Genomic DNA, 15,794 nt, shown 5'->3' on the forward strand with positions numbered 1-15,794 from the left:
GGCAGTCTTCCAGGTTGAAGGACCAACCCATGCAAAGGCCAGGAGGAGAACGATTAAGGTTCACTCTAGAGTTGTAGCAATGACAATTCCTCAAAGCGATGAGGCTAGAGAGATTTACAAGGCCTTGCAAAGTGGGTTATGCAGTTAGGATTAGTCTAAGGACAGTGAGGCACCATTGAATGATTTAAATAGGGGCAACATCTTCCTTCTGGTACCCAAAGTTGACATATTACTACTTCCCACCTCCGGTGGCCACCCGTGTTTCTTTTCTTTTTCTTTTTAAATATTTTTCTCATGTTTCTTTTTATGTATTTATTTTGGGCTGTGCTGGGTTTTCGTTGCTGTGCTTAGACTTTCTCTAGTTGCAACGAACTGGGGCAGCTCTCCAGTTGCGATGGGCAGGCTTCTCATTGTGGTGGCTTCTCTTGTTGCAGAGCCATGGCCTCTAGGCATGTGGGCTAAGGAGTTGTGGCACACAGGTGTAGTTGCCCCGTGGCAGGAGGGGCCTTCCTGGACCAGGGGACCAGGGATTGAACCCGTGTACCCTACGTTGGCAGGCAGATTCTTAACCATTGGATCACCAGGGAAATCCCGCCTGTGTTTTTTACTGTGGGCTTAAAGGCTCTGTGCAGACTGGTGCCCTGTGACCCTTCCTGACCTTAGTTCTCACTCTTGTTCCTCATTTGTGCTGTGCTCTAGGCTGTCTGAACTTCATCACCCAAAGGTTCCATGACATCCGTGCTCCTGTACCCGTGTTCACCCTGAGACATCAGCCTTCAGCTCCTGTCATCTCATTTCTCATCTGTCCATACCTCATCATTCTTCCAGGCCCAACTCAGTGTCATCTCTCTAGGAGGCTTTCTCTTCTTTACTCTAGTCAGAGTTAATCCTCCCATAAGTTTGTACTGTCTTCATTTATTCTTCTATTCAACAGATGTTTGTTAGTTTTAGACTGCATTCCAGGTGTGTGAGAGTGAACAACAGGGCAAAGTGCCTGCATTCACAGCATTTATTTAAATAATAAACACATCCAGCCTTCTTTGTCCTGCCTATAAGTGTCTATAAATATCCACAAATATGTCTCCTTGATTTACTTGTCAAATAATGAGGATGTTCCTATGTTCCTTGTATGTGCAGAATAAATTGGTTTTGAATGAATAAAGAATAGAAAAAGTCATGGTGAATATTTGCAGAGAGACTTGGCCTGATACTTTACACTTTGTATAAGGGAGAAAGTATTGATTTTGGAGTTATATTGTTGCAAATTCAAGACACATCTCTACTATTTATGACCTTTGAGTAAATCACTTGACCTCTCCGAGCCCTTTGTTCTTTTCTGTAGGGTTCTTTCACGTGGTACTGTGGGGATTAGAAACAATATACACAAGATGCCTATTGGTCCATCCCAAGTTCCTTTACCAGCTATTTGCATCCCTGACATTCACACCTTGAACTAAGTCATTTTAAAAGCCAATTTTATTTTCTGCCTCTTGAGGCTGATAAATTCTGGAAACTTGCTTTCTAGATGGGAAGATGCTTTGCCAGTTAAGAAGCATGTAAGAGCCTTCCATTGTGCTTCTGTTGTCCTTGGCATATCTGCTTTTGCTGGTGTCGGGCTGATATAACAGATGCTCTGTTGATCTGTTGTAGAAAACAAGCAGTGTTTAAATCTCATATTTTCTGCTTGTTAACTACATAACCTTAGGTAAGTTACTTTGTTTCTCCATGGCTCACTTTTCTTCTCTGTAAAATAAAGATGATATTAGTGTCTTGATTATAGGACACTTATGAGGCATTACATGAAAAGTAATGCACATTATTAGTACAGTTCCTATCACTTAGTGAGTACATACTGAAAGACAGCCATTATTAACTCCTTGTGTCATTGTTAGTGACTTCCCTGGTGGCTCAGATGGTAAAGCATCTGCCGACAATGCAGAAGACCCGGGTTCAATCCCTGGGTTGGGAAGATCTCCTGGAGAAGGAAATGGCAACCCACTCCAGTATTCTTGCCTGGGAAATCCCATGGACAGAGGAGCCTGGTAGGACTCGACTGAACGACTTCACTTTTGTGTCATTGTTATCATATTTATAACCGGTATTATTTTCATCTGAGTCTGTCTCCTTGTGAGATTCAAACTTAACAAAAGGAAAACCATGTATTTAACTTTATAGATCCCAAAAGATGCCTGACTCATAGAAGGCAGTGAACAAATACTTATTTAATGAATGCATGAACAACAAAAAAGTATTATTTATTATCAAAACATGTTAAAATGTTTATACAGTGCTTGGTACACAGTAGGAAATTAATATACTATTGTTCCTTACTTTGCTCTTTAACTTTCTCAGTTATGTTAACAGGTTTCCTTGGGTTTTTTTCTCTAGAGTTTGGTGAAAAAGACTGTGTGTTCTACTCACTTCTTGTGACACTATGAAGAGTTTATCATTTTCAGTTTGTTTCTATGCAGTGGTCTTCCTAACCTTATATCATTTCATATTTGTGGAGTCCCAACACTTTAAGTACTGCGGGCAGGAATCCTTCAGAAGAAATGGAGTAGCCATCATGGTCAACAAAAGGGTCCAAAATGCAGTACTTGGATGCAATCTCAAAAACGACAGAATGATCTCTGTTCCTCTCCAAGACAAACCATTCAATATCACAGTAATCCAAGTGTATGCCCCAACCGATAATGCTGAAGAAGCTGAAGTTGAATGGTTCTATGAAGACCTACAAGACCTTTTAGAACTAACACCCAAAAAAGATGTCCTTTTCATTATAGGGGACTGGAATGCAAAAGTAGTAAGTCAAGAAACACCTGGAGTAACAGGTAAATTTGGCCTTGGGATGCGGAATGAAGCAGGGCAAAGACTAAGAGTTTTGCCAAGAAAATGCACTGGTCATAGCAAACACCCTCTTCCAACAACACAAGAGAAGACTCTACACATGTACATCAGATGGGCAACACCATCAGACACCAGATGGTCAACACTGAAATCAGATTGATTATATTCTTTGCAGCCAAAGATGGAGACGTTCTATACAGTCAACAAAAACAAGACCAGGAGCTGACTGCGGCCCAGATTATGAACTCCTTATTACCAAATTCAGAGTTAAATTGAAGAAAGTAGGGAAAACTGCTAGACCATTCAGGTATGATGTTAATCAAATCCCTTATGATTATACAGTGGAAGTGAGAAATAGATTTAAGGGCATAGATCTGATGGATAGAGTGCCTGATGAACTATGGAATGAGGTTCGTGACATTGTACAGGAGACAGGGATCAAGACCATCCCTATGGAAAAGAAATGCAAAAAAGCCAAATGGCTGTCTGGGGAGGCCTTACAAATAGCTGTGAAAAGAAGAGAAGTGAAAAGCAAAGGAGAAAAGGAAAGATATAAGCATCTGAATGCAGAGTTCCAAAGAATAGCAAGAAGAGATAAGAAAGCCTTCTTCAGTGATCAGTGCAAAGAAATGGAAGAAAACAACAGAATGGGAAAGACTAGAGATCTCCTCAAGAAAATTAGAGATACCAAGGGAACATTTCATGCAAAGATGGGCTCGATAAAGGACAGAAATGGCACAAACCTAACAGAAGCAGAAGATATTAAGAAGAGGTGGCAAGAATACACAGAAGAACTGTACAAAAAAGATCTTCATGACCCGGATAATCACGATGGTGTGATCACTCACCGAGAGCCAGACATCTTGGAATGTGAAGTCAAGTGGGCCTTAGAAAGCATCACTATGAAGAAAGCTAGTGGAAGTGATGGCATTCCAGTTGAGCTATTTCAAATCCTGAAAGATCATGCTGTGAAAGTGCTGCACTCAATATGCCAGCACATTTGGAAAACTCAGTAGTGGCCACAGGACTGGAAAAGGGCAGTTTTCATTCCAATCCCAAAGAAAGGCAATGCCAAAGAATGCTCAAACTACCGCACAATTGCACTCATCTCACATGCTAGTAAAGTAATGCTCAAAATTCTCCAAGCCAGGTTTCAGCTATACGTGAACCGTGAATTCCCTGATGTTCAAGCTGGTTTTAGAAAAGGCAGAGGAACCAGAGATCAAATTGCCAACAACTGCTGGATCATGGAAAAAGGAAGAGAGTTCCAGAAAAACATCTATTTCTGCTTTATTGACTATGCCAAAGCCTTTGACTGTGTAGATCACAATAAACTGTGGAAAATTCTGAGAGGGATGGGAATACCAGACCACCTGACCTGCATCTTGAGAAATCTATATGCAGGTCAGGAAGCAACAGTTATAACTGGACATGGAACAACTGACTGTTCCCAAATAGGAAAAGGAGTACTTCAGGGCTGTATATTGTCACCCTGCTTATTTAACTTCTATGCAGAGTACATCATGAGTATCACTGGACTGGAAGAAACACAAGCTGGAATCAAGATTGCAGGAGAAATATCAATAACCTCAGATATGCAAATGACACCACCCTTATGGCAGAAAATGAAGAGGAACTAAAAAGCCTCTTGATGAAAGTGAAAGAGGAGAGTGAAAAAGTTGGCTTAAAGCTCAACATTCAGAAAACGAAGATCATGGCATCTGGTCCCATCACCCCATGGGAAATAGATGGGGAAACAGTGGAAACAGTGTCAGACTTTATTTTTTTGGGCTCCAAAATCACTGCAGATGGTGACTGCAGCCATGAAATTAAAAGACGCTTACTCCTTGGAATGAAAGTTATGACCAACCTAGATAGCATATTCAAAAGCAGAGATATTACTTTGCCAACTATGGTCTGTCTAGTCAAGGCTATGGTTTTTCCAGTAGTCATGTATGGATGTGAGAATTGGACTGTGAAGAAGGCTGAGTGCTGAAGAATTGATGCTTTTGAACTGTGGTGTTGGAGAAGACTCTTGAGAGTTCCTTGGACTGCAAGGAGATCCAACCAGTCCATTCTGAAGGAGATCAGCCCTGGGATTTCTTTGGAAGGAATGATGCTAAAGCTGAAATTCCAGTACTTTGGCCACCTCATGCAAAGAGTTGACTCACTGGAAAAGACTCTGATGCTGGGAGGGATTGGGGGCAGAAGGAGAAGGGGATGCCAGAGGATGAGATGGCTGGATGGTATCAGTGACTCGATGGACGTGAGTCAGAGTGAACTCTGGGAGTTGGTGATGGACAGGGAGGCCTGGTGTGCTGCGATTCATGGGGTCACAAAGAGTCGGACATGACTGAGCAACTGAACTGAACTGAACTGAACACTTTAAGTACTTTTGGTTACCAGAAAATTTTTCTCTATGAAATCCCCTATGGGTGTGGATGCCATCAAATATTATTTTCTGAGCATGTGTGTACACGTGTGTTTATTTATTGATTTTATTAAAAGCAAAACTCCTTTGCAGCCCTACCCCTCTGTTTGCAGGAGGAAAGAGAGATTATAAAACCACTCAGGCAGTGAGAATTATAGCTCTAGACTGGACATGGACTTTTAGAAGATTTCAGAGAGTGAAGGCAGCTTCCTGCTGTCTCTCGCTTACTCTGAAAGGACCTTGGTCAGAGGCTAAGACATTTTTGGTAGAACATTGGGCCCTCCTTTATCCTTCCTAGTCCTCCATACCATGCTTGCTATTTACTCAGTTTTTCTAAAAAGTGGATCACTTGCTTTTCCCTTCTTGGGCTGACTGCTTTTGTCTGAGAAGGAACCTAGCCTGGCTTTTCTATGTGTCTGGCATTCCTTCTGCAGAACTTTAAGCTTGACACTTTTCATAAGGGGTCACCCATTCAAATGCTATTTAGAGGCCAGCAGGGGAGATTCTGTTACTGAGCAAAGGAGGTTAGGGAGGAAGTTCTGTACTTCTGCAAAGAACTGTAATCTCTTCATTTTTCTTGAAACAGTCCTCTTAGCTCATCTTTTGCTTTCCTACCTATGATCAAGATATACTGGCATGAAATATTTCCTTCGATTTTTACCATAAGAAAAATAACACTACAAATAAGAAGGGAGGCAATTGACATTTGACCTACAGGGAGGCTGTAGCGGATGATGCCAGTAAAACAAACTGCAGAGTGCATTCCCTGCCGGAGCAGCCCCAAGCAGCTCAAGAGGTTTATTGTTATGGGGAGTTTGGTTCCTGTGGGGTCAGAGCTTCCATCCTTTTTCTTGAATGAAATCTCTAGATTTTACAAATGTTGAATTTTTAAAACTTTACTACACTGTCAGCCATTACTGTATGGTTTAAATGAAGCAGAACAATGGAATGTATTTGGCCTGTGCATCACCAATATTCACCTCTGTTGTACTATGGGAGGTGCACAGTTAGTGATGTCAGAGTCTCTTTCATGCTGTTCCAGTTCTGAAGAAAAACACGATTCCAGTTAGAGCTGTCTCTTTTTCAAAAAAAGGAATACCCTTTCAAAAAGAGAAGACTCCGTGGCACGCTCTCCTGTGTTTATAGCAAATGTCTAAAGGAGTCTATGGGATGAACAGGCTAGTTGTTTTTCACTTAGTTTTGAAGGCTTAAGGGCTTTTGTTTGTTCTTCCTCCTGTTTTCCATTTGGCATGCACTACTTATGCTTAAAAAAAATTTAAACTGACAAGCAGTGAGAAAAAGTTACTGGAGCCTGAAAGTTGGTTAATATCAATTACATTCTCGTGCCTAATAACCCATGCCTGGGAAACGCTACTTGTTTGTTATAAATACCCAATTGCAAATCAAGAATAAACAGCTGCTTTATTTTAGTCAGTATTTACAGCATCGCTTTAACTACTTTGACCCTATTCAAGGAGGTAATGAAGAGCTGGGTGCCAGTGATGTTGACAAACTGTGGCAGTTTCTGCATTGTGTCCTTGGAGCTGCCTCTGCTTCAGCCTCCATTATTTACATTGCCAGCATTACAGTCACGCCTTTAACTGGAAATGCAGCAAAGATGACACATGAGAGCAGGCCAGCAGGATACTGTTAGTCCCTCTTATTGAGTGCCATATTCTGGGCTGCGGAGCAATATTCCTAAAAAGGAAACACACACCCTGACCTCCAAAGGCTTGCATACTTATGAATGCTCTGCATTGCTCATATGGTGTTGCTGAGTTTGGAGTTGTATGTACTTTTTCGATATTAGACCCAAATTACAGGTAATGTTCCAGACTTTAAAAATATTAATATTTTATTCTTTCACTAAAAGAAAAAAACATCTAAACATATCTCAGGCTGGTTTATTCTTCCTCATGAGGATCAGATGCAAAAGAATATGGCAAGAGGAGGTTGTTCAGTTTGTGACGCAGAGTTAAATAATGTCCAGTCACTTTACTCTTAACTGTGTCATTTTTAGAGGAGTGTATGTTTTATTATCATAGAGTCCCATAGGCCAAGGAGCCTGTCAGTCTTCATTACTTGATTAAGACTCACAGTTAAGGTAGATCATGCATATTCAAGTAGCAAGTGCTTTTTTTTTTTTTTTTAATCTAATAGCGCCTTCTCCATCCATTCCCATCTATCTAGGGAAGCTTTCACAAAATCATGGCCTCTGGACAGTTGTTCAAGACCTACGGAAGGCAGGGATTAGAGGAGTTCTGTGTTATTCAAGATTTCTTGAGAAGACCTAGAATTCCTTTGTAGTGGGGTAAAATCTGTTGCAGAACAAATCTTTCCTTGAAAACTTTATCATTTATTAGGACCTCTTTATTGCAATTAGAGGAACTGGGTCCTGTGTGCACACTTTGAGAGGCGGTTGTTGTTGTTAGTCACTATGTTGTATCTGACTCTTTGTGACCTCATGGACTGCAGCAGGCCAGAATTTCTTATCCCTCACTATCTCTTGCAGTTTGCTCAAATTCATGTCCATTGAGTTGGTAATGCTATCTAACCATCTTATCCTCTATTGCCCCCTTTTCCTCCTGCCATCAATCTTTCCTAGCATCAGGGTCTTTTCCAGTCAGTCGGCTTTCTGCATCAGCTTTGCATCATGGCCAAAGTATTGAGAGGCAGGGAAAGGTCTATCTACCCTTTTCTTTCTTGTCACCTTCCCTATCAACTGCATGTAAAACTTATGAACAAGTATCTGTTGTGCATCTTGTGTGTCAGTTTGAAGAATAGGAGAAAGGGAAGACTTACATGTGTTCTATACAGCCCTCTGTCTTGGGCTTGGCAGTTTTGCTTTCAGTATCACTTGGGTTTCTCTCAGATGGAAGTAACAGCAATCCCAGTTTAACTGACTTAAGAAAAATGTTACCATACAGATGGAAAATCTAGAAAAGTCTCTTTCTAGAATTTAGCAGTAAAATTACTGAGAACCAGAGAACTTTCTTTTATTGCTGCACTCTCAGGTATTTTTCTTTACAGTCTTAACCCTGTTGGGGAAGAAGATGCTTTCCTCTTCCCTTCTAGGTTCTTCTGACTAACCTAAGAATTAAATGGGTATGAAGCAGATTAACAGGAGGAGATCAAACAAAAGTTTAACAACATCTGTACATGGGAGAGACCCAGGAAAACTGAGTAACTTGCCCAAATGGCCAAACCCTTCACCTTAAATAGCATCTTCAGCTAAAGACAAAAGAGGGTGTTGGGAGTAGTCCTTTGGAAATTCACAAGAGGGGGAAAGCAATTGACATAGAGAGAAAAAAACAATGTTAGGTAAACAAATGTTTGCTGGGCCAGGCAGAGACAATGGAACACAAAGTGGACTCTGCTGTCTAGTCCCTGCCCTCACCACACCTGGCCCATATTCTTTGCATAGCTCTAGTGATAGCCCTAGTCTGAACTAGCCCTCAAGCTAAATTATTTAGGAAGAAGGCCATAGTTTCTTCTTTAGTCTTTTGGGCCTTGATTGCTTTCAGATAATCCACATGCCAAAGAGATATTTTCCAATGCCAAGTGTTGCTCTCTTGGTTCCCTTTATAGCCCCAGTTAGCTAGGGTGTTTCCAGACATTTTCAAAGAGCCTGTCTGAAGACAAGAAATGGAGAGGAAGACTCTTCCTTTGATGTGTCCTTTGTTTTCTTAAGAGTGAGGAAAACTTTCAGAGAAGCTCCTTAACAGTTCTCCCTCCTAGTTGATTGTCCAGCTTTCTAAAACTATACCATAAAACAATTTCAAGAAGAATGAAGTTACCATTCATGGAGAGTGATTGTACTAGTTTATTGAAGCTTCAAACCTAGGGCTGGGTAGGTCCCAATCTTATGTCCTTGGGTAGGGGTGTGGGCTGCCAAGAACTGACCAAAACCAGAGTCAGATTCTGTAAGAAAGGAAGGAGAGGGATAAGTCACTGTTGAATAGGCACTCGGGACTTCTCTTTTACTTCTCCCAACAACTATATACCAGAAGTAAATGGCAACCCACTCCAGTATTCTTGCCTGGAAAATTCCATGGACAGAGGAGTTTGGTGGGCTACAGTCCATGGGATCGTGAAGAGTTGGACACAACTGAGCGACTGAGCGCACGCACATAGTAATTATATAATATTTTTGGTATATAGAAATAATATGTGGATTAAGGCAATTTGGAAAATATAGGAGTATGATACACGGAAGAAAATAAGCATCACCCAGAATTCTACTATTTAGCCAATACTGGTATTAACGTTTCAGAGTATTTCATTTTTGTATTTCTATACACCATACCATGTTCAAAGATATTTACTGACTGCTTTCTATGTGGAATAATGTATAAAAACATAAAAATGCCTGCAAATATATATGATTGACATATTGGATATAGACTGCATATGCTGTCTTGCATTTTACTGTTCCACATAAGTTTATAGCATGCATGTTTTTGTGCATTTCCCTATTAAAGTATAATTCTTCGGGGACATCTTTTTTAATAATGGTATAGCAATCCATTTTATAGATAAAATGTGTTAAACAAGCCCCTTATTTGTAGACCTGTGTGTTCCTCTCAGTTTCTTTACATGGGAAGTAACACTGTAGATGAGCATCCATACATGTTATATCATTGGGCACAGCTTTTATTATTTCTTTGGGATACAGTCTTTGAAATAATGGATCAAAGAAATGAACATTTTAGAGCCATGAACATTTGATGCATACTGTCAGGTTACAGTCCAGAAATGTTGCACATTCTCTATCCCCAACAACAATCTGTGAGACTGTTTGCCTCTTTCTTGATGGCTCTTGTCTCTAAGGAGTATTTTTCTTTTTCTTTTCTTTCCCTTTTCTTTTGGAGTAGTTTTGGATGTCCTGATCAAAGCCTTGCATCCCGCAAATAAATTACTGCTAATACCCACTTGCCATTTTCTCCAGGATTGCTGAAAGTCCATTATGCTTTTGTGTTAATTATACAAGGCCAAAATGGAACCCCATATATTATTAGATACTGAGAGAAACCAGAACAACTTGTACTGAAGTGATATTTGACACTGTATCTCTAACAAAATTGAAATAAAAACCTCTGTAAGTGCTAGTGCATTGTTAAAACGTTCAGATAAATTATTTGGTTCATAAATAAATAATTTTAACTTTTATGATAATGGAGAGGAGCAAAGGTGGTAGGAGACTTTCTGAATATACAAATAATTCATTCTCTTGCAGCCAAGATAAATAGCACTATGAATTTATTAAATGACAGAGCACTGGCTGACAGGGTGGATCATCTTAGGACTGAGTACTTGTTAGGGATGCATGTATCCGTGAGACTTGAACCATGACCAAAAAGTTGGTGTTATCTGCCCTGGTCAGTCCAAGGGAGATGCTCTCAAAGGTGGCCTGGAAAAAGGCAATCAGGGGTTGCTGTGTTGCACCTTGTTGGCAGCTAAGAGGAGGAGCAGGAGAGATGGGAGGCTCATGCGCTCAGTTTCATCTCTCATCTTTCTGGATAGAGCTGGAGAAACTGCAGTGGCTCATAATAGGTTAGCAAGGCGGAGTTGAACTAGAGACAGCTGAGATTTGCAGATTTCCAAATAAGTTTTTCATTTCAGCAAGGATCTTTTGAGTGATTTCACTGGCGTGCCAAATGTTTTCAGTGACCTATACAAATCTACAGGAGGGGAAACTGTGTTGAATATATACTTTTCTGAGCTTCCTGCTCTGGGCTGCATCCTCTAACCTTTACCCGATTACCCATGCTTCAGCATCCTTAAGCGTAACATTTTATGCCAAATTTCATTCATTCATTCATCTGTTCATTCATTCACACATCAAATATTTATTGGTTATGGTCTTTGTGCAGGTACCATGCGAATAAAAATGTTGGTACCTCATCTTACTTATCTGATCTATTTATCTGTCTAGAGTAGTGTGTGTGCACTTGGGTTTGACTGAAGTTTGGTTCTTCCAGCATCTGCATTTTGAAGAGGACTTTGTTCATCCATATTCGACATTGATTGCTGTTGTTGTATAGTCACTAAAAATAAGTTGTGTCCGATTCTTTTGCCACCCTGTGGACTATAGCTCACCAGGCTCCTCTTTCCATGGGATTTACCAGGCAAAAATACTGGAGTGGGCTGCCATTTCCTTCTCTAGGGGATCTTCCTGATGCAGGGATTGAACCCAGATCTCCCACATTGGCAGGCGGATTCTTTACCATTGATTGAGTCACCAGGGAAGTCCCTCTTCAGCATTTATCACATTACTAACTGAACATCTGCCATGCATAGGACATTTTGCTGAATTCTGGGGATACAGTGAGATTAAAGTCATCTGGACTGTTAATGATGCTAGAAAAGAATGATAGTATGAGTGTGGAATTGTTTTATACTCTGTTCTACTTTGGCATTTTCCATTAATCCTCAAAATCACTCCCTTAATTTGGTTAGGTGGTGATTAAAATACACAGAACCTAGCACAATTCCATGATATGTGCCATGAAAAGAATGGTCCATGCTAGATAGTTTTTTAAAATTAATTTATTTTAATTGGAGGATTACTTTATAGTATTTTGATGGCCTCTGCCATACATCAACATGAATTGGCCATAGGCATATATGTGTCCCTTCCTTCCTGAACCCTCCTCCCACCTCCCTCCCCACCCAGCCCCTCTAGGTTGTCACAGAGCACTGGCTTTGGTTCCCTGTGTCATACATCAAACTCCCACTGGCTATCTATTATACATATGTATGGCAATATATGTATGTTACAATGCTATTCTCTCAAATCATCCTGCCCTCTTCTCCCACTGTATCCAAAAGTCTGTTCTTCATGTCTGTGCTGCATGTAGGATCATTGCTACTATCTTTCTAGGTTCCATATACATGGGTTAATATACAATATTTGTCTTTTTCTTTCTGACTCACTTCGCTCTGTATAATGGACTCTAGGTTCATCCACCTCATTAGAACTGACTCAAATGTGTTCCTTTTATAGCTGAATAATATTCCATTGTATATATGTACCACAGCTTCCTTATCCATTCATCTGCTGATGGACATCTAGATTTTGAGAAACTCTGTCTTCCTTCTTGGACAATTACAGAATACACTGGCACTTCAAGGATCATTTGAGGTCTTGCCATAAAGAAGCCTGTTAAAATTTAGTGGAATGCACTACTGTTTTTGATCTAGGATTAGCTTGTTTATATCCTTTCTGTTTTCTCATAATTAAGAATTTCACTGAGTTTTGAGAGATGGCTAGATTATATGAGAGCTGGTTATCTAGACCGTGAATGTTTTTGGTTCCTTGTTTCTTTGTCCCCATTTCTGCTCTCTTTCTCATTCCTTTTTGAATAGGCACGAGGCTCAAAGAAGAGATTAAACTGCAGTCAGTTCATTTGTTACAAGCTTTTATCCATGCCTTCAAACAAAGTAAAATAAGCCGTGCTGTGGAAAAGATTGGTAGTTCTTTGCTTTCCTATAGTGGTGGTTCTCAAAGTGTGGTCCCAGAGATAGGATCCCCAGTGGTGTCTACACCCTACCCTTGAGATTCCTCAAATATGTTATCTAACACAGCAAAAGAGACTTTGCATACATAATTAAAATAATGGACTATGAAATGGGGGATCATCCTTGATTATCTGGACATGCCCAGTCTAATCACATGAACTCTTAAAGCCAGAGGACCTTTCCAGGTTTTAGTCAGAGAGATTTGACAATAAAGAAAAAGCAGGAGAGACTCAAAGCATGGAAAGAAACCAAATCCTCATTACTGACTTGATAATGGAGGGAAAGGTCCACATACTAAGAAATGTGGGTGGCCTCTGATATTGAGGATGTCCATCAGCTCACAACCAATAAGGAGACAGGAATGTCAGAACTAAATTCTGTTAACAACCTGAGTGAACAAGGGGACACTGGAGGCTCTAGAAAGAAACGAAGCCTGCCCACAACTTGCTTTTAGCCTGGTGAGACCTGTGTCAGACTTCTGACCTGCAAAGCAATAAGATACTGGACTTGTGTTGTTTTAAGCCCTAAGGTTGTGATAATTTGTTCTGTCAGCAAGAGAAAACAAATACATCTGAGAACTTATTAAAATGCAAATTCTCAATGCTCATCCCACACTGACTGAACTTACTGAATCAGAAACTGGGAGTCGGGGAGGTAGGGGGTGTAGCTTTAATCCATTTCAACAAGTTCTCCATGTGGTTCTGACATGCCAAAGTTTGACAGCTAATGGTACATGGTAATAGAATTCCCGAGTGTTAGTGGATATGTGACTGCCTCTGGCAAAGACTGCACATCCTACTTTCATCGTAGGTCGTTATTCTCATTGGACTGAGTTCTCACCAAACAAGTTTAATAGTAAAGGGTTAACTCATTTACCTTGGGGTGTTAAAGCTCTGCACATTCTGAATTAAAAACTAACTTTAATGGATTTTGGGAGATAACCTCTGAGGCCTTGAAATATCCTGCTGGATTAGAGTATCTTTGTATACCTTGGGTCACATTTGTATACCTTTGTAATCTTGGGTCACACCAAATTGATTTATGGTGAATGCCTGTTTTTGTTCACCTGAGGCCTTGGGTGACACTGTGTCAGTCTGACCTGTGGAAGGCCTGGAGAAGCTGATAGATATCCACCGCAGCCAATGCCATTTAGATGGACAGTTGAGATGAATTCTGCACAGTTTCTCATGTGGTCCCCAGAAGCCCACAGATGTAACTTCAGTTATTGTTGTTTAGTTGCTAAGTTATGTCTGACTCTTGTGACCCCTTGGACTATAGCCCACCAGGCTCCTCTGTCCATGGGATTTCCCAGGCAAGAATACTGAAGCGGATGGATTGCCGTTTCCTTCTCCAGGGGATCTTCCTGACCCAGGGATTGAACCCGCATTTCCTGCAGTGGTAGGTGGATTCTTTACCACTGAGCCACCAGGGAAGCCATTTAACTTCAGTTGCCCATAGGTAAAACCAACTTGATAGCACAAGCTTTATTACTGTTTCCCTTCCTTTCCAGTTTACTTCTCCCCTTCTCTCTTTTCAGTTTCCTAGAATCACCTTTCAAGTAAGTTACCAGAACCTAAGCCCTTGGTCCATGTCTTAGGCCCTGTATTCTGGGGGAATCCAAACCAGGAGATTCTTCAAAGAAACAGAGTATCAACGTTTCTTCTTTGCTGCTGATGGTGCTGTAGAAATAATTGCCCATCTGCTGCTTTTGACCATGTTAAGAAAAGCTATTCTCTAGGAATGAAGAAGTGTTAAGTTAGAAGACATCTGGGTCTGTAATGAGTCTGGAGAACTTCCTTACCAGCATGGGACTGCTGACCTTGAGACTTGTTAGCTGAAAGATTAAAAGCTTCTGAGTTTATGCCACTCTTAATTTAGGGACAGGAGGTAGATAAAGGGGTGGCTCACATACAGCTTAACCTTATTCTGGCCAACATAGCAACTAATGGATAAATGGAGACTTTGGTTTATAATCAGGTTGAAATTAAACTGTCCCTGACCTTCATCACCATGATGACTAAGGGTTGATTGCATGAGGGACAAGTACCTTAGTTTCAGGAAAAAGCATTAGACCAGGAGTCAGGCAGCTTGGGTTCTGTGTTGACCCCTAAGAAGATGTCCATCTTATATTCACTTAAATTGGACTACTTGATCTCAGGTTTTCTCTTAATTTTTGCATACCATGATCCTATGAATGTAAAGTATACAAAAATTCGCTTGCAAAAACAAAACACTTGGATCATTATGAAATATAAATACAGGACATCATCTGTATTTGCATTTTGAAATTTCCTTGCTAATAGAATGATAAGCACATCTTAGCCTGAGTGTGCATGTATATTTTTTTAAATGACTCATAAGTTAGAAGGCCGTTGAGGCATTATTAAAGTTCATCATATCACTCACTGTGCAAACTTTCCTTGAATGTTGGAAGATGTTTACAAAACTCTGTTTGCCTGACAGTGATTCTTCAGGCTGATAAGAACCTTCACATGTTCTTTTCCTTTGCCTGGGTGGTACCTAATCAGTCTATATAATGAGACAGGCCAAAGGACAGAGAATTATGCTCCAGGACAGTCTTCACTCTGTCATTTGGCTTTGCATGCAGAAACTACAATATATGATGTGATCAAGAATGATATAAGTTGGCAGTATAATGAGCTTGGGATTGTTAGATAGCCCAGATGTACACCATGACCTTTGTTGGATGTAAAGTGTCAGACATGGGCACATGCATATTAGTTGTGGAAAAAGGCCCTCCTCTGGGGAGTCAGGGGTCATGAATTTTGTTTCTAGGCAGCATATATACGGTTGCCTGGCAACCATGAGAGCAGTTAAGTTCTTGCTGTATGATGCGGTAAAGGATTTCTTCCATCTTGAAAAGCTAACAGCATAATTTAAATTTTGAAGCAGAGTGTGGGTGTTCTCAAGTGGCAGAGCCTTATCTCACATCTAGTTGCAGACTCTAACTGCATAAACTTGGTGTGTTGCTGAA

General features: G+C 40.5%; 1 protein-coding gene across 16 annotated transcripts in view; it reads left to right on the forward strand.

Moving 5' to 3' along the window:
- FHIT (fragile histidine triad diadenosine triphosphatase) overlaps positions 1-15,794 on the forward strand; it is a 1,561,686-nt gene that overhangs the window by 172,876 nt on the left and 1,373,016 nt on the right. The gene's annotated exons all lie outside the window — the stretch shown is intronic.

Source organism: Ovis canadensis, chromosome 19 (assembly GCF_042477335.2).
Source record: "Ovis canadensis isolate MfBH-ARS-UI-01 breed Bighorn chromosome 19, ARS-UI_OviCan_v2, whole genome shotgun sequence".
NCBI lineage: Eukaryota > Metazoa > Chordata > Mammalia > Artiodactyla > Bovidae > Ovis > Ovis canadensis.